This window comes from Gossypium hirsutum, chromosome A01 (assembly GCF_007990345.1).
Source record: "Gossypium hirsutum isolate 1008001.06 chromosome A01, Gossypium_hirsutum_v2.1, whole genome shotgun sequence".
Taxonomy (NCBI): Eukaryota; Viridiplantae; Streptophyta; class Magnoliopsida; order Malvales; family Malvaceae; genus Gossypium; species Gossypium hirsutum.
In genome coordinates, this window is record NC_053424.1 from 34107217 (window position 1) to 34130125 (window position 22909).

The 22909-nt window shown below is 34.4% G+C and overlaps 2 non-coding genes across 2 annotated transcripts; one reads left to right on the forward strand and one right to left on the reverse strand.

Moving 5' to 3' along the window:
- Positions 1-2197: 2197 nt before the first annotated feature.
- Positions 2198-2302, reverse strand: LOC121206726 (small nucleolar RNA R71). The gene has a single exon (XR_005901899.1). It is a non-coding gene; the product is annotated as a small nucleolar RNA R71 (small nucleolar RNA).
- An 11513-nt stretch (positions 2303-13815) lies between these two features.
- On the forward strand, positions 13816-13921 carry LOC121207825 (small nucleolar RNA R71). Its single transcript, XR_005902939.1, has one exon. It is a non-coding gene; the product is annotated as a small nucleolar RNA R71 (small nucleolar RNA).
- The last annotated feature ends 8988 nt before the right edge of the window (positions 13922-22909 follow it).

A 22909-nucleotide genomic window follows, 5' to 3' on the forward strand; every position in this document is an offset into this window, starting at 1 on the left:
CAATACTTTGGATGGCAAATAAGATGAATTGTGCTACGAAATATTGCTTTGAACTAGTTTGAAGATGACTACTAGAGAGAATTAAAATTCTTTTCAATTAGGTTGCCAAAACCATCCAACAGGGGAGGAGAAGCCTAAATTCGGCAAGACATCAAAAGTAACCCAAAATTAGATTTCGAATAATTAAAATGAAGGTCCTTGGATGAATGAAAAAATCACAAATAAGCTCCCAACTAATACCTTGATTTTCGTCCAACCCCTTGCATGATTCATGTATGAAATCAAGCATGAAACAAGCAACGACTCAACCCTCATCCCACAATTCATGGCCGGCCAAGCAAGGGAGAAATATAAGGGATATCCAAGCTATTTTTAGTAAATTTCCAAGCCCTCCCTCAAGTATAAATAGGCCTTTACATTCGCCTTTCATTTCATCTTTCAATCTCGTTCATCTACACATCCCTTAACTCTCATATTTCTCTCCTCTCTAAAGCTATCCATATTTCCCTTTCTTTAACAAGAATTTCCTTGACAAAAACCTCTATTGGTCGAACACCTTGAGAAGTAATTTGTGAAGGAGCAATTGCAAGAATTGGAGGAAGCCACCACAATCAGTCTTTGAGGAATCACCGAACTCATCAAAAAGTTTCTTCTTCCTATACTTTTAATTTTTCTTAGTCACTCAAACATATTTGCAAGTTGTTTAATCGTTTTTCCATTAATGATGATTACTTAAATTCTTTTTATCTAGAATAATTGCAATGATTTGATTAAATTCATTCAATTCATGTTTAAGTTGTTTTCTGCCTCAGTCGTTCATGCTTCCAATTAAAATTATTCATGTTATTCGTGCATTAAAATATGTTTGGATGCATTAGAATTAGTTGCTTAATCCTAATTAGATAGTGCTAATAGACACAATAATTGGAAGGTGCATGCTTAATTTATATCCTAACCAAAATAAATTAAAGGTTCGTAATAATCTAAGAGAACACTATTACCTTGCATACATTTAGGTTTATGTGATTAAATCATTTCAAAGGTTATTCATCCCTGTTACTTCACATAAATTCTAATAAATCCTTAGATAAATATGGACATGGAAATATACATGTTTTTCTAAGTATAAGACTTCAAAAGAACTTATATGAGATTCCAAGTTAATGAATGATCGAGTTGCCATGAAATTTTTTCAGAATATTGTTAAACATGATGAAGAATGAATTGAGTCAAGTATTGTAATTGTTCTAGCTTATTCATGTTATTTTTATTAAAACCTTTGAAATTTTTGCTAAAACCATTTCATTGCATCCTATTTCATTGCATTGCATTTAGGTTAGTACATTTGCAATAATATAATTCTAACATCCATCACCTTGAAAATATTGTGTTTTTCTTAACCAACTTGTGAATACTAATTTTACAGTTATCGATTTAAACACAATCCCTATGGTGACGGTAACTCTTTTTACTCATTACTTGATAACGACTTTGTACACTTGCACATTCCGTCGCAAACCAAGTTTTGGCGTTGTTGCTGGGGACTGTTAATTTAATGATTATTTGCTAAATTATTTCTTGCGATTTGGTTTATTTACTTTTTATTTAATTATTTTTTGTGCTTTTCTTTTCAGGTGTTTATGAGCATATATCGAATCATTGATTTACTTCCTGTAAATCCTAAAATCGAGCAGACATTTAAACAAAAGGAGACGTGAAAAACTAGCCCAGAGACAAGTCGTAGAAATGAACCTTGAAAATCAAAATGATGTTCAAAGGAATGGATTCGTTAATACTTGTAATCTAATCCTTATTGTTGATGATAGGGATTGAGCCATAAGGCTATACACTACACCACTTTTTAATGAGTTAAATTTGGGAATTAGGAGATCAGAGATCAAGGCACCACAGTTTGAATTGAAGCTTGTGATGTTCCAGATGCTTAAAACAGAGGGTCAGTTTAGTGGAATGCCCAAAGAAGAATCACTCCTTCACCTTTGATTGTTCATGGAGGTGAGTGATTCCTTCAATATAGTTAGTGTAACCGAAGACACATTGAGACTGAAGTTGTTTCCATACTTGTTGTGAGATAAAGCACGAGCATGGCTTAATTCTTTGCCACCAAGCTAAATTTCTACATGGCAAGAATTAGCTGAACGCTTTTAGGTAAAGTATTTCCCATCTAAAAAAAATGCTAAGTTGCAAAATGAGATCACACTTTCCGGCAAATGGATGACAAATCCTTATACAAGGCATGGAAAAGATCGAAAGAGTTATTACGCAAATGCCCTCACCATGGATTCCACATTGCATCCAATTAGAGACATTTTATAATGGTCTCAACGCACTCACAAGTAAGGGTGAGTGTTCGGTCGAACCAAATGAAAAAATTTTGAGTTAATTGAGTTGACTAATCCTATTTTGTCATCCTAACTTGATTTGAAATTTTCTCGAATCGAGTTGAGTGGGATGGAGTTTGAATCGAATATATTTGTTCGAGTTAAATTGAAAAAAATGATTTTGGGTACTTGTAATCACTGTCACCCACCATAATCAAATTTTTCCACTGTAATCAAACTTGTTATTAACTTTCATCCCCTCATAATTTATTTACTAATCTTTTATATACGGGTTAGATTTTTTGCTTGCTTAGTTGCTTCATATATCTTCTGATTCTAGTTACTATGTATTTTGAAATTTAAAAATATATTAAAAGTAAAAAATGTGACATTCTTTTAATAAAAGTTATCTTAAAGATTAAATCTGAAATTGATACCAACATAAAATTTTAATATGAATATTTTATAGCATTATCAATAATTCAATTTTAACAAAAATTTCTAAAGATTCAATATGATTAAACAATTCAATAATATAAATAGTACAAAATGTGAAATTTAATTTAATAATATAAATAGTAGTTATAAATAAAATTATTACTATTTATGTTTAGATATTTTTTTTGGATTATTTTAATTTTTGATTTGGGGGTAAAATGTGAGAAGTAAAAGTTTAAGGGAAAAATAAAAAGTTTTGGGGGTTGAGGGAGTAAAATTTTTGGGGGAAAATAAACGAGGGGAGTAAAATTTTTTTTGGGGGGGGAATATTCAAAAAAAATTAGGGGAGGGGGAATGGGTTTGGGGTAGAAGGGGGTGGGATGAGAGGGGAGTAAAAGTTTTAGGGAAAGTGGGAGGGAGTAAAATTTTAAGGGAAAAGTAAAGAGGTTTGGGAGTTTGGAATAAAAATGTAAAATATTATAGTTTGATATTTGGTTGATTCGAATTATTTGATTTATTCAAATTCGAGAATCAAACTCGATTTGAACTCGAAATTAAAAAAGAAATCGAGTTGACTCGAATAATTTGATTAATTCAAATAACTCGATTTGTTTAAATTGAAATTCGATTTTTTTCTATTTTTTTGAGTCGAATCGAGTTTTCTTACCCCTACGTACAAGGTTGGTGGTAGATGCTTCTGCAAATGGTGTTCTCCTTTCTAAGTATTATAACGAGGTTTATAAAATTATCGAGAGAATAGACAGTAGCAAAGTGGCTAAGAAATTGAGCAGCTTTAGGAAGACGAGTAGCATGAGTGCATAAAGTAGATATCCTCACTTCACTCTCAATTCAGGTATATTTTATCTCTTCAATATTGAAATAGTTTACTACTAATGGTTTGAATAATATTGCAACTTAACCACTGAGTCAATTCGACAATATTTCCTATGTATATTGTGGGGACAAACATTCTTTTGAGAATTTTCCATCAAATCTTGAGTCTGTTTATTAAGTAGGGAATCAAATCCAGAATAGATGTGGACAAGGACCATAGTCCAACTTCTATAACCCTTTATGGCGAAACCATCTAAACTTTTCTTGGAGTAACTAAGGAGGTGGATCGAAAAATAGTTACATGCAACATAGATCAAACCAACCTGAAGGGTTCAATCAACAAGCTGAACCATCCAAAAATTTGGAGAATTTATTGAAGGCGTACATGGTGAAGAATGACACCTTAATCCAAAGCCAAGCAGCAACACTGAAAAATTTGGAGAACCAAATGGGTTAGTTAGTTATGGAGCTTTGTAATAGACCACAAGGAACCTTGCCGACTGACACAAAAAACCCAAGGAATTTGGGTAAGGAACATTGCAAAGTAGTTACTTTTTGAAGTGGAAAGACTTTTACTTTTTGAAGTGGAAAGACTTTGGAACCCAAGGAAGTTAAGGCTGAAGATGAACCTACCCAAGAAAAGGAAAGTCTACAAACAGTTGAAATTCCTACACCAGAAAAGCCAGATGTTGCAAATTCTGAAGGGGTAAATCTAAAATAGTGAATTATGATAAGTTAACCCCTTTTTTATAAGCATATATATTACCTTAGAAAAGTTGTCCAATCTAAGCTAGGGTTCCATCACCTCCGTATCCACAAAGACTCAAGCAATAGAAAAAGGAGGTGCAATTCAAGAAGTTTTTGGATGTTCTTAAGTAGCTTCACATCAATATCCCATTTGTAGAAGCCTTAGATCAAATGGCCAATTATTTCAAGTTCATGAAGGAAATTATGTCCAAGAAGAAGAGACTTGGCAAGTTCGAAACTGTAGCATTAACAAAGGAGTGTAATGCATTCTTACAAAACAATCTAACTCTGAAAATGAAGGACCTTGGGAGTTTTACTATACCCCGTAATATTGGAGAATCTTAATGTGGTAAAGCTCTATGTGATCTAGGAGCGAGCATCAACTTGAGGCCAATGTCTATTTTCAAGATCTTAGGTATAGGTGATGTTCGACCAACAACTGTGACAGTTCATCTGACAGATTGATTTCTAGCACATTGATCTATCTTAACTCAGTGTAGTAGATTAAACTAGTTATCAAATTTAAGGAGCTTGAATACAAGCAATTTCATTATGTTTTAGTTAAGTTTTCATAGTTTTATTTACGTTCAATAAAATATGCATGCAAATTGAGTCTTTTATTGACCTTAGGGACTAAATGAGGCCTAAGGGTGAGCTAACGCACTTTATGAGTATGCATAAGATCATTAAAAGATACACTAAATGGATACTGGTCGCTATGTCACAACACGAATGACTCGATGTCACAACATAAGGAGTAGAATTGAGAAAATGCAAGATTGCCTTTAATGTTGCAACACAGAATGAGGGTGTTGCGACATACCTTTGAAGATAACTACACAGGAGTATACTGATTGCTGTGTCACGACATAGGTCCTGGTGTGTCACGACACCAACTCTGTGATGGAAACAATACATGAAGCAGGAGCGTTTTAGTCTACACAATCAAACTTTAAGCTCGGGAACATTAGCTGACCTAGGGTTAAGGACGATGTCCACCTGAAGGCTATAAATAGGCTTATTTGTCACCTCTTATGGAAATCATTCCTTTAGACTAGATTTTCTATTGTAAATTTAGTTTAGCTTTCTATAACACCCCTTACCCGTATCCGTCGGCGGAACAGGGTACGAGGTATTAACAAATTATAGTATATACTATTAAATAGAACCCAAACAAAAATATGGCGTGCAATTTGATCATGAATCATTATAACATATGCCATTAACAATACAAACCAATTTCAAAGGCTTTGTACAAAATGATTAGTTTGATACTATAATTAGTATTTTAAACCTAGACAATTATGACACGTAACAAAATAACTAAGTCTGCTATACATGCCATATTTCAAAATGTTGAGTTCAAATACCAAGAGTATTGATAGTGCGGGCAGATCTTCAACGATCTCTAACTCCTGTGCTAGCTGGATGACACTATAAGACAAAGGAGAGAAAAGACAGTAAACTTATAGCTTAGTAAGTAAGTATATAAATAACAAATAAGGAATCTAATATGTTTACAACATAACTCAATTATATCATATTTTTAATTTTACTATTTACTCCGATTTGATCAAGCTGTCCCTCCTACGTCATGATCACTAAATAAATCATAACTCGAGTTAAAAAACTCAAAATTCAAATCTATAAAATTTCCCTGAATATAGACTCATAAATATTCTTACTAAATTTTTTTTAGAATTTTTGGTTTTGCCAATTAGTAGAGTTTATTAGTTTAAGTTTCCCCTATTACATAACTCAACTAATCTGACCTCTATTCACTTCGAATTGAATTTCTCTCAGTACACAATTTAAATAACCATGAAACCTATTGCATTTAAAATTAGACTCAATAAGGAATTTATGCATATAAATTATATTTATTATTGTGTTTTGTACGATTTTTAATGATTTTTCAAATTTGGAATAGGGGATCACATAGTCATCCTGAGCAAGTCACACACAATTGTAAATATCTAAAAATATAGAATTCCTTTTCTTTCTCTATTTATTTTATATGAAAATAGACTCACTAGGATTTAATTTCACATCTCATTCAACCTCTAATTAAATTCCTTCTATTTTTGGTGATTTTTCAAAATCACGTCACTGCTACTATCCAAAACAGTTTTAGTGCTAATTTCACTTTTTCACACATTCTTTGTACTAACCTCATTTTAACTTATATATATCACAAATCATTTTCACCACATTTCACACATCGCGAGTATAGGCCCATGATTACAATGTCACCACAAAGCCATCCCGTTGAACAATTCGGATTAATCCTCAATACTTGATGGTTTCAGCACACAGCCCCACCATCATATTTCATTTAATTCGGCTCTCTTGTACACATGGTGAACACTTAGTACCACTCATGTGACCTAGCAATTTGTCTCGTCGCTCTCTTGTCTACATGGTGTTCTTCACTTGGAATCACGCATGCGACCTAGCTACATTTATCTCTCCCGTAGCTCTCTTGTCTACATGGGATACATCCCGTATCACACATGTGACCTAGCTACTACATAGTATCTCGTAGCTTTCTTGTACACATGATGTGCACTCAGCACCATACATGTGACCTAGCTACGCTCCCTCTATTTTATTCGATCTTTCCGAATGTTCAACTGGGATCTCTCTCTATTACTTATTTCCATTCTTCCAATAGTCGATTTATACTTCAACATCAGCTAGTATATATATATATATATATATAATAGGCTGAAATATAAGAATGTAAATGAAATTAATGTATTATTTACATACAAACTTACCTCGGTGCAAAATATGGGAATTTTGCAATTTAGTCCAAAACTTTCTCCTTCTCCCGTTCGAGGTCGATTCCATGCCTTTATTGATCTATAACAACATATTTAGATCATTTAACACTCGAACTATTTATTTTAATCCAAAAATCACATTATACAAAAATTTCATTTAATATACAAATGACCAAAATGCCCTTACTACTAAACTTTCCAAAAATTCCCTCCATGTCCAACTTTTGTCCATAACTTAGGAATTGGTCAAATTTCTATTTAAGACCTCCTAGTTAATATCCCAAAGCAATTTCATACTAAAAACTTCTAAAACACGAGTTTTACAATTTATTCGGTTTAGTCCCTAATCTCAACTTAAGCGCTTAATGCATAGAATTTCATCAGAAATTTTCACGAAATCATGAAATTATATCATAAACCCAAAAATAATTATAAAACAATTATTTCTATCTCAGATTTTTGGTCACGAAACCACTATTCCGATTAGGCACTAATCCGGTTTGTCACAATTTCTTTCTTTCTTAGGGTTTTAGATTTATTTCAATTGTTATTGTTGATTTCAAAATATCTGAACTTTCGAAGCATTCAAAATCTGTGGATTCATGCTTAATTTCAATACAATCAGGCTCTTTCATTTAATCTATCTTGTCAATTTAATTAGCATGCCTCTCTTCACATCGATTATATATTGTCTGTTGAAGCCATGAGGAACTAATCCCTCTATGGGGGATTAGTGAGTGGAGGTATGATCTGTTAATTATTTTGTAAAGTTACTCAATAGATTAGCTATTTGGGTAAGGAAGAACATGAAACAAACCCTAGGCCTGACAACCCTGAGAAGTCATCAAGGTGGGAATTAACCCAAAATTGATATTGCCCAATTGTGAACACCTTAACCCCAAACCAGTCTGAACTGTGAGGTCCGAAGATAAGTAGTTCTTCCTAACTCATTATGTTAGTGGAAAATCAGAAGATCCTGCTAACTCGCGACTAGTTGATTGATAAGGAACCCAAACTAACAGTTGATGGAGATTACTGAAGCGAGCTAATCACCCATAATTAGTTTTGATTTATTCTCCTTTTTTTATCTCTTGATTTTTATCTTTTAATGTTATTTTGTTTTTTATTACTATTATTATAAAACCCTAAAAATCCTTTATTTCATTTTGTTTGTACTATGACTGATTTAAAATTATTAATTAGATCTTTTAGTGTTTAGGTTAGAATTGATTTGGCACTTGTCTCCCTTGGATACGATCCTCAGAGTACTCACCTAATTCATTGTAAAATCCCATATTTTTGTGGATATCACCTTGTCTTTTTATATTTTATAGTAGTCTTCACACTTTGGACATTAGTATGTCCGGAGGCGGTCACACACCCAAAAGGAAAGATAGAGGATGTTTTGGTACATGTAGATAAGTTTATTTTTCCTCCTGATTTTATCGTTTTAGATTTTTTAAAAAAAATAAGGAAGTGTTGGTCATCTTGGGGAGACCTTTCCTAGAAATGGGGAGAACATTAATAGATGTGTAGAAAGGTGAACTCACAATGAGAGTTCAAGATGACCAGGTGACTTTTAGTGTTCTTAAATCCATGAAATTCCCTAATCTAGTGGAATGATGCTTAGTAATGAAGGAACTAAAATCTTTCGTTTCTACAAAATGGGAGTGCAATTTTGAAGAAGACCCATTGGAAAACACCTTAGGGTTTGAGTTACAATAAGATGAACAAGGTAAGGAAAATATGGCTTTGAGGGAAGCCAATCCAAAGGGCTATGTTCAACCAGCATGTTTCAAATCATTGGAGTTAGAAACTCGGGAATACGCAAAACCAAAGTTGTCAAATGAGGAATCACCCAAACTTTAACTAAAGGTACTTCCCTCTTATTTGAAATACGTTTATTTGGGTAACTGTTCTACTTTTCCTGTGATTATTTCAAAAGAACTAATAGAACAACAAGATGAGTAGCTGATTAAAGTTCTAAAGAAATTTAAGAAGGCAATAAGCTAGACCATAGCTGATATTTGAGGAATAAGCCTTTCCTTTTGTATGCACAAGATTATCTTAGAGGAGGGTAAGAAATCTATAATCAGTGGGCAAAGAAGACTCAATCCTATTATGAAAGAGGTAGTTTAAAAGAAATTCATTAAATGATTAGATGTAGGAATTATTTACACTATCTCAGACAATTCATGGGTAAATCCTTGCCAATTAGTCATGTCTCATAAAAGAACTAGATCTTCAAAGACTTTTGTTGAAAATTCAATTGTGATTTAAGATGAAGAAGCAAGAGAAAAATTTGATTCCATCTTCAAAAATCAGCTAATGATACCAGAAAAGGGTTTCAATTTGGAAAGCAATGAAAAGATGATTGTGCCTTTGTCATTTCGAAAAAAAATTGATGCTTTAATGTGAAATCAATTTTGTGATGCACGATCACTGCCTGAAGAGGGATTAGTACAAGAATTTTATGCCAATTTAACCACATCAAATGCTTCTGAAGTTATTGTTCGTAAAAAGAAGGTATCCCTTACTTTTAAATCTATTAATGATTTGTTCAACCTACCTAATACTGAAGAAGATGAATACTCTACCATGATGACAAATATCAACTGGATTTTATTCAATAAGTACTTAATGTTGTTGCCAATCCGAGATCCCAATAGATAATAAGAAAATAGGACAGTCATTCTTTTCGAAAGGAGTACTTAAAACCAGTTACTAAGGTATGCTTCTACCTTATTCAATATAGCTTCATGCCTATCTCACATAGTTCTACCATCTCGATGGAAGAAATGCTTTTGTTGTATGCAATTATGGTAGAGAAGTTTATCAATGCTGGGAAAAATTATTTTCAAGGAAGTGCTTATTTCCCATCATTGATTACTTCACTTTGATTGAAAGCCCAAGTTAAATCAAAAGCAAACATGAAGGGTCGTTATGTTCAAGGTTTCTTAACAATACATGATCTTGAAAGGTTAGTGGAGAATGTTGTATAGTTAAACCAAATCAAGCCAAATGAACCAGAATCTGATGAGTCATCAACCAAGTCTGAACTAGAAGTTGACTCATTAAATGAAACTGAAGAACCCAAATCTAAAGGCAAATCGAATAGCCCTGAACCAAGAGTGGAACCAAATATTGTTGAACTAGTTGAGCCAAGTGTTAATCCTGAGTTGACCATTCCGATGACCACTTCTTCAAACTCTATGAATAAGTTAGAATTTTCAACTATGATGGATATGTGGAAATTTATGCATAACCAACAGCAGGCTTATTGGAAATATACAAGAAGGTTGAAGTCTTTAGAATTGTCTTAGTAACTTTCTTAAGGCAAAATCCTATTAGGCATAAAATCTAAAAATGATATAGGCACATTTTTTTTTGGATCATTGGAGCCTTTCAAGCCTACCATGTTTATAATTAACCATTGAAACCTTATTTTGAGCTATATGGCCTTTGTTATTTGATTTACCTACATCATAAGCCATCTTAACTTCTTTTCATAAGTTTTACCTTATCTTTGCACCAGTTTTGACTTTACTTGCTTTGGTGAAAAGAAATCTTAAGAAAGAAGTTAGAATGTGGTATATGCTTCAAAAAAAGATCGAATGTTGATGTATGATCAAATGTTTTGATCAAAATGTTCAGAAGCATGAGTTTAAAATTAAAGTTTGGCAGTGTTAACCCAATTAGTAAGGTGATTGTGCTACGAAGATCCAAGGCAAGTTTAAGGTTATCTAGCCTAAAAAAATCACTTTTCTTTATCCCTACCTTGAGCCTAGCCCCATTACAACCTTGTGAAAGACCTATTGATTATGATAATTATGTCGACTACATTAATGGAGAGAAATTACTAAGTTCAACATATGAAGACCATTGTTAACCTTAGGATTGTTTGCTTAATTAAAAATAAGGAAGAATACATGAATGGTAGGATTTACATATGGCTTGGAAAAGCATGCGAGTTATGATTGTAGCTAACATGTTCTTTTACTTGATATAAAATTTTGAAATTATAAATTGCATGTGAGCGACTTATCAGTAGGAAGAGTTTGTGAGCATAAATTTGTTGTTGCATGGTTATATGAAAAGTTGATTCTACTGAAATATTGTGCAAGATTTCCCTAAATTTTTTCTTTGCATTACTCGGGACGAGCAATGGATTAAGTTTAGGGGTGCAATAAGTCTAAATATATAGGTGTATTTAGCACAATTTTACTTAAATTTCATGTAAATTTTGAGCTTGTGGATAGCTAATTGTGTAATTTCAGTTAATATTGAGACATTGGGAAAATTTTAAGTAAAGTTTGTAATTTTATATAATTAGGTTTTAATTTTACATAATTTCATTGAATTATGCTACATGAAAATTCTTTGTTAATATGCTGCAGTATGGACCATTAAAATCACTCAATGTTGGGAGCAAGTAAAAGAACACATGCATGTGAGCTAACTAACCAATATTATGGACAACAAAGTTGATGAATTGGGCTCATAAAAATTTCCTTGACCCAGCTTGAAAGATGGTTGCTGAGGAGAATGAATTTGCTTTATAATTGGGTTACCAAACCGTCTAAAAGAGGAAAGAGAAGCGCAAATTTGGCAAGACATCAAGAGTAGCCCAAAATAAATTTTGGAATAATTAAAATAAAGGTCCCTACATGTATGAAAAAAATCACAAATCAACCCTCAACTAATGCATTGATTGCCGTCTAACTCCATGCCATGAATCAGGGGAGAATTGATCACAAATCAAGCAACAATCACCCCTTCATCCCACAAATCATGGTCGGCCATGCTTAGGAGATTCTCATGGGATGTGCATGCTATTTTTAGCAAGCTCCGAAGCCCTCCCTCAAAAATAAATAGGCCTTTCAATTCACTTTTCATATCATCCCTCACATCCCTCAACACTAAACATTCTCTCATCTTTCTTTCCTTTCTTCCATGCCTAAAGCTCTCCATCTTCTCATTTCTTTTAGCTAGTATTTCCTTGAGAAAACTCTCTTCTCCAGCCACCTTGAAAAGCAATTTACGAAGAAGCCACCACAATTAGTCTTTGGGGACCTCACCGAATTCATCAAGAGTTTCTTCTTCCTTTATCTTTAAACTGTTCTTAGTTATTCAAATATTATTGAATTGTTTAATTGTTTTTCCATTAATGATGATGATTTAAATTTGTTTTAGCTTGAATAACTGCAATGATTTGATTAAATTCATTCGATTCATGTTTATGTTGTTCTGTGCCTCAATCGTTCATTCTTCCAATTAAAATCATCCATGTTATTCATGAATTAAAATATGTTTTGACACATTAGAATTAGTTGCTTAATCCTAATCAAATGGCGCTAATGGACACGAATATATTAAAGGTTCGTAATAATTCGAGAGAGCATTATTACCTTGCATAACTTTAGGTTTATGTGATTAAATTTCTTCAAACCTAACTCATCCCAATTACTTCACATAAATTCTAAGGAATCCTTAGTTAAACATGGACATAGAAATATTCATGTTTTTCTAAGTATAAGACTTCGAAAGAACTTATGAGATTTCAAGTTAATTAATGATCGAGTTATCATGGAATATTTTCCGGGACATTGTTAAGCATGATAAAGAATAGATTGACTAGTGTTGTAATTGTTCTAGCTTATTAGTCTTATTGCTTTTAAAACTAGTAATTTGCAGCTAAACCATCTCATTGCAATTTTCATTGTATTTAAGTTAATTTATTTGCATATAGTTGATTAATTTAATTTTAATATCCATCACCTTAAAAATATTGTGTTTTCTTAACCAACTTGTAAATATTAATTTTAAAATTATTGATTTAAACACAATCATTGTAGAGACAATAACTCTTTTTACTTACTTATTATTTGATAACTATTGTGTACACTTGCACAATCCATCGTGAACCAATTTTTTGTTCCTTACCCATATTCCTTGGATTTTTCGTGTCATTTGGCACTGCTCCTTGTGGTCTATTACAAAGCTTCGTAGCTAACTGACCTACTTGGTTCTCTAAATTTTTTAGTGTTGTTGCTTGACTCTGGATTAAGGCATCATTCTTATCCATGTACGCCTTCAAAAAATTCTCCAAATTTTTGGATGGTCAGCTTGTGGTGGTTTCTAAACTTGTTGATTAAACCAAGAGGTTGATTTGATCTATGTTGTCTGTAGTTGTTGTTTGGTCTAGCTCATTGGTTATTCCAAGGATTATAGAAGTTCGACTGTGGTCCTTGTCCACTTCTATTCTAGTTTTGGTTTCCTACATAATAAACAAACTCGAGATTTGATGGACAATTCTCAAACGAATGTTCATCCCCACAGTATACACAGGAAATAACATCAAATTGACTCGTTTGTTGGGCTACAACATCATTAAAACCATTAGTAGTAAATTGTTTCAATATTGAAGAGATTGAAGATGCATTAGATCAGAGTGAAGTAAGGGCATCTATTTCCTGCACTTTTGCTACTCTTCTTCCTAAAGCGGCTCGGTTAGTTTGCCACTAGTAGTTTTTACTGGTTATTTCTCAATAATTTCATAGGCCTTATTATAAGACCTAGAAAGGAGAGCACTATTCATTGAAGCATCTACCACCATTCTAGTGTGCGCATTGAGACGATTATAAAATGTCACCAAGTAGATGCAATGCGGAATCCCGTGGTGAGGGCATTTACGAAGTAACTCTTTGAATCATTCCCATGCCTCGTATAGGGATTCATCATCCATATTCTAAAAAGTGGTGATCTCATTCTGTAACTTAGCATTTTTTCTAGGTGGGAAATACTTTACCATGAAGCATTCTACTAATTCTTGCCAAGTAGAACTTGAGCTTGATGGCAAATAATTATGATTGTTCAGCTAGTTTTGCTAATTATGATTGTTGCTAACATTTTATTTTACTTGATATGAAAATTTGAAATTATATTTGCATTCGATCAATTTATTACCAAAAAGATTTTGTGAGCATAAATTTGTTGATGCATGATTATGTGAGAAGTGATTCTATGTAAATATTGTTCAAGATTGCCCTAAATTTTTTCTTTGCATGAAACATTACTCGGGATGAACAATAGATTAAGTATGGGGTGTGATAAGTCTAAATTATATATACTTTATAATACCTTTTTACTTAGAATTCATGCAAATCTTGAGCATTTGGAGAGCTAATTATGTAATTTTGGTTGATATTGAGACATTGGGCATAATTTGGGCATAATTTAAGTAGAGTTTGTAATTTTACATAGGTTTTAATTTTAAATCATTTCATTGAATTATGCTACATTATAATTTCTTTGTTAAATTGTTACAGTATGGACAATTAAATTACTCAATGTTGGAAGCAATTGAAGAAACATATAAGTGAGCTAATTATCCAATACTTTGGATGGAAAAGAAGATGAATTAGGCTCAAGAATATCGCTTTGAACCAGCTTGAAGATGGTTGTTGAAGAGAATTAAAATTCTTTTCAATTGGGTTGCCAAAATCGTCTAACAGGGGGAAAAGAAGCCCAAATTTGGCAAGACATCAAGAGAGACCCAAAATAATATTTTGAATAATGAAAATAGAGGTCCTTGGATATATGAAAAAAAATCACAAATCAGTCTCCAACTAATACCTTGATTACCGTCCAACCCCTTGCATGATTCATGCATGAAATCAAGCATGAATCAAGCAACCACTCAACCCTCATCCCACAATTCATGGTCAACCAAGTAAGGTAGAAATCCAAGGGATATGAAAGCTATTTTTAGAAAATTCCCATGCTCTCCCTCAAGTATAAATAGGCCCTCCTTTCACCTATCATTTCATCCTTCAATCCCATTCATCCCACACATCCCTCAACTCTCATCTTTCTCTCTTTGCTAAAGCTTTCGATTTTCCCCTTTCTTTAACAAGAATTTACTTGAGAAAAACCTCTATTGGCTGGCCACCTTGAGAAGCAATTTGCGAAGGAGCAACCGTTAGAATTGGAGGAAGCCACCATGATCAGTCTTCGGGGAATCACTGAATTCATCAAAGAGTTTATTTTTCCTTTACTTTTAATTTTTTTCTTAGTCACTCAAACATGTTTACAAAATTTTTAATCTTTTTTTCATTAATGATGATGACTTAAATTTATTTTACCTAGAATAATTACAATGATTTGATTAAATTCATTCGATTTAGGTTTATGTTGGTCTGTGCCTTAGTCGTTCATGCTTCCAATTAAAATCATTCATGTTTTTCATGCATTAAAGTATGTTTGGATGCATTAGAATTAGTTGTTTAATCCTAATCAGATGGTGCTAATGGACATGATAATTGTAAGGTGCATGCTTAATTTATATCCTAATTAGAATAAATTAAAGGTTCGTAATAATCTAAGAGAACACTATTACCTTGCATAACTTTAGGTTTATGTGATTAAATAGTTTCAAACATAATCCATCCTTATTACTTCAAATAAATTCTAAGGAATCCTTAGTTAAATATGGGCATAGAAATATACATTTTTTTCTAAGTATAAGACTTCGAAAGAACTTATATGAGACTCCAAGTTAATGAATTGCTATGGAATCTTTCCAGAAAATTGTTAAACATAATGAAGAACGAATTGAGTCAAGTGTTGTAATTGTTTTACCTTATTCATGTTATTATTGTTAAAACTTGTGAAATTGCAGCTAAAACCATTTCATTGCATCATATTATATTGCATTGCATTTAGGTTAATTCATTTGCATTAATTTAATTTTAAAACCATCACCTTGAAAATATTGTGTTTTTCTTAACCAACTTGTGAATAGTAATTTTACAATTATTTATTTAAACACAATCTCTGTGGAGACGATAACTCTTTTTACTTACTTATTACTTGATAATAACTGTGAACACTTGCACATTCCGTCACGAACCAACAACACAAGTGAATAAACCCATAAACAGATTTGGGATCTATTCTTTTTGGGTCCAATCCGATATACTATCAATCTAGTCAGTCACATCTGTCTATCTATATTTTAGGAGTCATTTGCACCGATGCCCAAGATAAAACATCTCCCCAGTTGGACTTGAGGATGGCATATTAGCCTTTTAATCAGTTTTCTCCTTTTTTATTAGACCGAGGACATGTTTTGGTTTGTCTTCTAATATAAGCTTTCTTTTTGTATTACCATTCAACCATGGAATACCACTTAGTACTAATTTAAACATTAGATAAACAATGAGAAACATTTGTTTCCATTTTTATTTGCATACAAAAACCATATGATGGCAATCATAAAAAGTATATTAATGTAATCAATAAGTTTGTTTTATTAACCAATCTATTTAAAAACATTTATAAGATTACAAGCGAATATACTATACTTAGCGTACCAGATCCAACAGTCTCCCTGTTGCTCTAGTGAAGTAGATGAGTCATAATTCACATTTCCATATGCTCCATATGTTTCTCAAAACTCGTAGCTAGTAAAGTCTTGGTAAATGGGTTCGAAAGGTTATCTTTAGATGCGACCTTTACTATATCCATGATTCCATATACAATTGCCTCACTTATAATACGATACTTTCTATAAATATGTTTTGTCCTCTTGTAGTTTCTTGTAACACCTCTTACCCGAGTCTGAGGCTGGGACTAGGCACGAGGCATTACCATACTTAACCACATCCATACATTCATTTCCGAGTCACCAAGACTTGATTAAATTTAAAACTCTTTCGAACTCTGTTTAAACTCTCTGTTTAAACTCCTTAAAGTGGGCCTACAAGGCCTCAAACTTTCCTTGGAAACCTTTTGGAACCAACTAGGGTCCTTAAACCAACTAAATAAAAATGATTCTTGAAATAGGGCACACACCCGCGTGGAAGGGCAACACGCCCCTGTGGTCGTTATAACATGGCCATGCTGATGGCCCGTGTGACACACACGGCCTAAGCATCGAGGGACACGCCCGTGTCCTATACCCGTATGAATTTAATTCCAAATTCGAACCTACAGGGGTTTTCACACAGCCTGAGACACGTTCGTGCCTATGGCCCGTGTCCCTCACACGGCTATGACACGCCCGTGTCTAAAAATCTTGACATTCTGTTTCTGACGTCAACATCCAATAAGGGGCACACAGCCAAGGCACATGCCTGTGGCCAAAGGTCGTGTCCTCCACACGGCTGAGGCGGCTGTGTCTATACCTGTGTGTTTACTACCATGCATACTGACTTGAAATTTTTACGTGCAGGGGACACACGGCCAGACAACACGCCCATGGGGCTAGCCATGTGTCACACATAGCCTAGACACACACCCGTGTGGATAACATAGGGCTATCTACCAAGCCCTTTGCCACCCTGAAACACAAAATAACAACAACCAACATAATCAAGGTCTAAATTAGATGATTTCACAACCAAAACAATCATAGCTAAGGTCTATATACGATTCATATATTTCAACCATACTAACAATTCTTCATTCAAGAAAGACTACTTTACATTCATATAATAACTTTCAATGCTAGCCATCTTTCATGGCATTGTACAAAATGAGTCAAATGTTAAAGCAAGCCAACACATTTGGCCCCAAAAGAATGTGACACTAAAACAAAATCAAAGAGTCCTATACATGCCATAATCAAAATAAAGCGATCTAACTATACCAAGTGCTTCAATTGATAGTGCGATCGATGCCTCTAACGTCCGTTGATCCACGAGCTAACTAGGCGGCACTATAAGAAAATGGAAAGAAAATAGGGTAAGCATAAAGCTTAGTATGTTGCATGAAAATAAACAACAACTACTTATCATAAGGCAATATGCTCATAACCTTTCATAGCTTATTCATGAACACTATAAGTAGACGTAAATACAACTTACTCATCACCATCCAATACAATTTGTATTGCATACATTGAACCCACATCTCATACATTTCAATTAGGTACCTGTACCACTCATCACATGATCATAACTCTTCTCATTTCTATATAAATCATAAACCTTTTTGTTGAACCATTTGGAATACTACCGGATACTCAATAGCCCTAACATGTGTTAAGATGCCGACGCCATGTCCCAAACATGGTCTTACACTGGCTTTCATATAGCCAGACAGGTCTTACAATAGCTCTCATCTATCGGTGTCGATGCTATGTCCCAGACAGGTCTTACATTGACACACGAAAAGCTGACGCCATGTCCCAGATAGGTCTTACACTAACTTTTCTACCGTGAGGCTGATGCATGTCCCAGACATGTCTTACACTAGCACACATATCACCCATTATCACAATACAAATATCCAAGTCTATTCCAAATGTTCAACGAAAGTCTCTATTATGCTAATTCCTCAACATATATTCTCATATTCAAAATTAAAACAATTTATGCCATATCAATTCAGTTACACGTTATAAAGATATAGTTGCATTATTAACATACAACTTACCTTGGTAATTAAAATGTACGCGACTAGTCGATTTTAGTCCGCTAGCTTTGCTTTTCTTCGGTCTAGGCCCGAATTTTGTAATTCTTGATCTATAATGATAAAAATTCACAAATTTAATCACTCTATCGATCTAGGTACTCAAAAATTTAAAATTGGGCAAAATGACCATTTTGCCCCTAGACTCTTGCAAAATAACCATTTTACCCCTAGACTCGAAAATTGATTTTTATCACATTTTCTCATTAACCAAGCCTAGCCGAATACTTTTCATGCTAGGAGCAACCTACAATTCTCATTATCTCACACATTTATCACCTATTTTACAACTTATGCAAAATGGTCCTTAGTTAGGGTTTCCATGAAAACAACTTCACAAAAGTTGTTTATTTCACAACTATAACTCATATTCTTCCATAAAATTTTAGAAATCAACATGTCTACTATCATGGGAAAACCCTAGACTTTCAACCATTTTGCAAAATAGTCCTCTTGTTAGAAACTCATGCTACAAGGACCTTAAAAGTACTAAAATATTCAAGAAAAACCCTCAAATCAATTACTTTCAAAGGCTTTAAGTTGCTAAAAAATTTTCAAGCTTCAATGGTCATTTTCTTGGAGAAAAATTGATGGAGAAGAAAGAGAGATGAAAAAAAATGACAGCTTTTACTATTTGTTTTATTTTATTCATTTTCAACACCTAATTTCACCAAATTTTGACTTTTGACCACCTTTATCTCCTATGGCCAGCCATGCTATTCTAAAGGGTCTAATTGCCCATTAAAGACCTCCAATTTAGGTTCTCTATCTATTTGACACCCTTAGCTATCAAAATAGGACTTTTGCACTTTATGCGATTTAGTCCCTTTTCACAATTAAGCATGCAATCACTAAAATTACTTCACCAAATTTTTCATGCACTAATATAAACATGTTATAACTTAAAATTAATCATAAAATACTTTCTCCAACTTCGGATTAGTGGTCCCAAAACCACTGTTCCGACTAGGCCCAAATTCGGGCTATTACAATTTTCCCTCTTTAGGGATTTTTGTCCCCGAAAATCTTACCAGAGAACATGTTCGGGTATTGATCTCTCATTGTCTCTTCAGGTTCCCACGTGGATTCCTCGACACCGTGTCTATGCCACAAAAAATTTACGAGTGCTACACTTTTATTCCTAAACTTCTTGACCTCTCGATCCAAAATATTAATCGGTTCTTCACTATAGGTCATATCCGGACTTTTTTCAATTTCTTCCGGTGAAATCACATGTGAAGGATCCGATCTATATCGTCATAACAAGGACACATGAAACACGTCGTGAATCTTTTCCAATTATGAGGGCAAAACCAATCGGTATGCTACTAGTCCAATTTTCTCAGTCACCTCACAAGGTCCAATAAATCGTGGACTTAATTTGCCTTTCCTTCCGAATCGGAGAACCTTCTTCCACTGGGATACCTTTAAAAACACTTTATCCCTAACTTGAAACTCGTTCTCTTTCTGTTTCAAATCCGCATAGGATTTCTATCTATCCGATGTGGCCTTTATACAATTATGAATCACTTTAACCTTTTCTTCAGTTTCTCTGACTGAGTCGACCCCATGAATCTGATTCTCTCTCAGCTCGGTCCAATATAAAGGCGTTCGACACTTACGCCTATACAAAGTTTCATCAGGTGCCATTTCCAAACTCGACTGATAATTATTTTTGTAGGTGAATTCCACCAGCGGTAAATATTTTTCCCAACTGCCTTAGATCCCGAGAACACAACACCACAACATATCTTCTAAGATTTGAATTACTCTCTACGACTGTCTGTCGGTTTACGGGTAGAAAGCTGTGCTAAAGTTCAAATTTGTCCCCAAAGCTTATTGCGACTTCTTCCAAAACCTCGAGATAAACCTCAAATCTCTATTCGAAATAATCGATAAGGGCACCCCATGAAGTCTCACTATCTCTGAAACATACAAATCATCTAATTTTTCAAGGGAGTAGTCGGTACGCACAGGTATAAAATGTGCCGACTTGGTGAGTCTATCAACTACAATTCACAAGGCATCTTTCTTCCTCGGGGTTACTAGCAAACTCGTCACAAAATTCATAACAATCTGGTCCGACTTTCACTCGGGGACCATGATAGGCTGAAGTAAACCCGAAGGTACCTAGTGTTCAATCTTCACTTGCTGACAAACTAGACACTTAGAAACGAACTCAAAAATGCTTCTTTTCATCTCCGACCACCAGTACATTTTCTTCAAGTCGTTATACATCTTTACAGTACCCAGATAGATAGATAAGAAACTACTATGGGCCTATCGTAAAATCTTCTGAATAAGCTAATTATCCTTGGGTACAAAAACTCTTTCTTGGAACATCAAGCATCCGTTGGTTCTAATTCGAAAATTTGATTCAACACCTAACTCACACTGAGTTCTCTTGGTTTGCAATTCACTATTGTTATTCTAGGCTTCGCAAATCTCTTCTAGGAACAACGGTCTAGCTCCTAACTCTACCAGAATCAAACCATCACCAGTCATAGACAACTGAGCATTCATAACCCTCAAGGCGAACAGTGATTTCCTACTCAAAGCATCGGCGACCACGTTCGCCTTTCTCGGATGGTACTCGATAACTAACTCATAATCCTTTGTCAACTCTAGCCACTTTCGTTGTTGTAGATTCAACTCCTTCTGAGTCATCAAATACTTTATACTTTTATGGTTGATGAATCCCCAACATCTCTCACCATAAAAATGGTGCATCCAAATTTTCAACGCGAACACTATAGCTGCTAGCTCCAAATTGTGGTTGGGTAATTTCAACGCGAACACTATAGCACGCAACCTAACCCATTCAAGGATGCATCACTATGAACCACAAACTCTTTTCCCGATTCCAGTTGCACTAAAACTAGAGCTTCGATTAACAAAGCCTTTAGTTTCTCAAAACTCTGTTGGCACTTATCTGTCCATTCGAACTTGACATCCTTTTGTAACAACCTTGCCACCGGAGTAGCTATCATAGAGAATCCATTCACAAATCTACTGTAGTACCCAGCCAAACCCAAAAAGCTTCGAACCTCTGTCACATTCCTCGACTGTTTCCACTCAAAAATGGCCGAGATCTTACTTGGGTCAATTCTGATTCCATCTCTCGACACGATGTGTCCTAGGAATCCAACTTCTTTAAGCCAAAATTCACTCTTACCGAACTTGGCATATAGCTGCTTATCTCTCAAGGTTTGTAAAACCGTTCTAAGATGCTCCGCGTGCTTACTCTCATCACGTGAGTAAATTAGTATGTCGTCGATAAAAACCACTACGAACTTATCCAAATACAGCCAAAAAATACGGTTCATCAAATCCATAAACACTGTAGGGCATTTGTTAAACTGAAAGGCATAACAAGAAACTCTTAGTGCCCATACCTCGTTCTAAACGCGGTTTTTGGTATATCTTGTTCCTTAACCCTTAGCTGGTAGTAGCCAGACCTTAAGTCGATCTTAGAAAACACGGTAGCTCTCTTCAACTGATCGAACAAATCATTGATCCTTAGAAAGGGATACTTATTCTTCACAGTCACCTTGTTGAGCTGCCTGTAATCTATTCATAACCTCATCGACCCATTGGCAAGGGATACTTATTCTTCACAGTCACCTTGTTGAGTTGCCTGTAGTCTATACATAACCTCATCGACTTGTCTTTCTTCTTCACAAAAAGTACCGGAGCTCTTTACGGGGAAAAACTTGATCTCGCGAAACCTTTATCAATTAACTCTTGTAGTTGAACTTTTAACTCCTTCAACTCCGTAGGAGCCATCCTATACGAAGTAATTAAGATGGGAATCCACCCAATTTACCTGGTTCAACCCAAAGAACATTCCTGTCTTCACATTTCATCTCAATAACTGTTCGTTCACAATCCACTACAACCCCATGAAAAGTCAACCAATCCATCCCAAGGATTACATCAAATTCATTAAACGGAAATAACATCAAGTTAGCTGGGAAACGATGACCTCTAATTGTCAAAGGGCAATTTCTACATATTTTGTCAACTAACACTTGCTTGCCTAATGGATTTGACACCTTTACTACAAATTTCGTAGACTCAATTGGCATTTTCATATTGGGCACTGATTTCATGCAAAAATAAGAATGGGTAGACCCCGGATAAATTAAAGCAACAATAGAAATATTGTGGATAGCAAAGGTACCAATGATCACATCGGGAGAGTCTGCCTATTCACGGGTGCATATGGCATAAGTCCTTACAGGCGCACGGCCCTCAGACCTCACAGCTAAATCTCTAGGGGCACCTCTA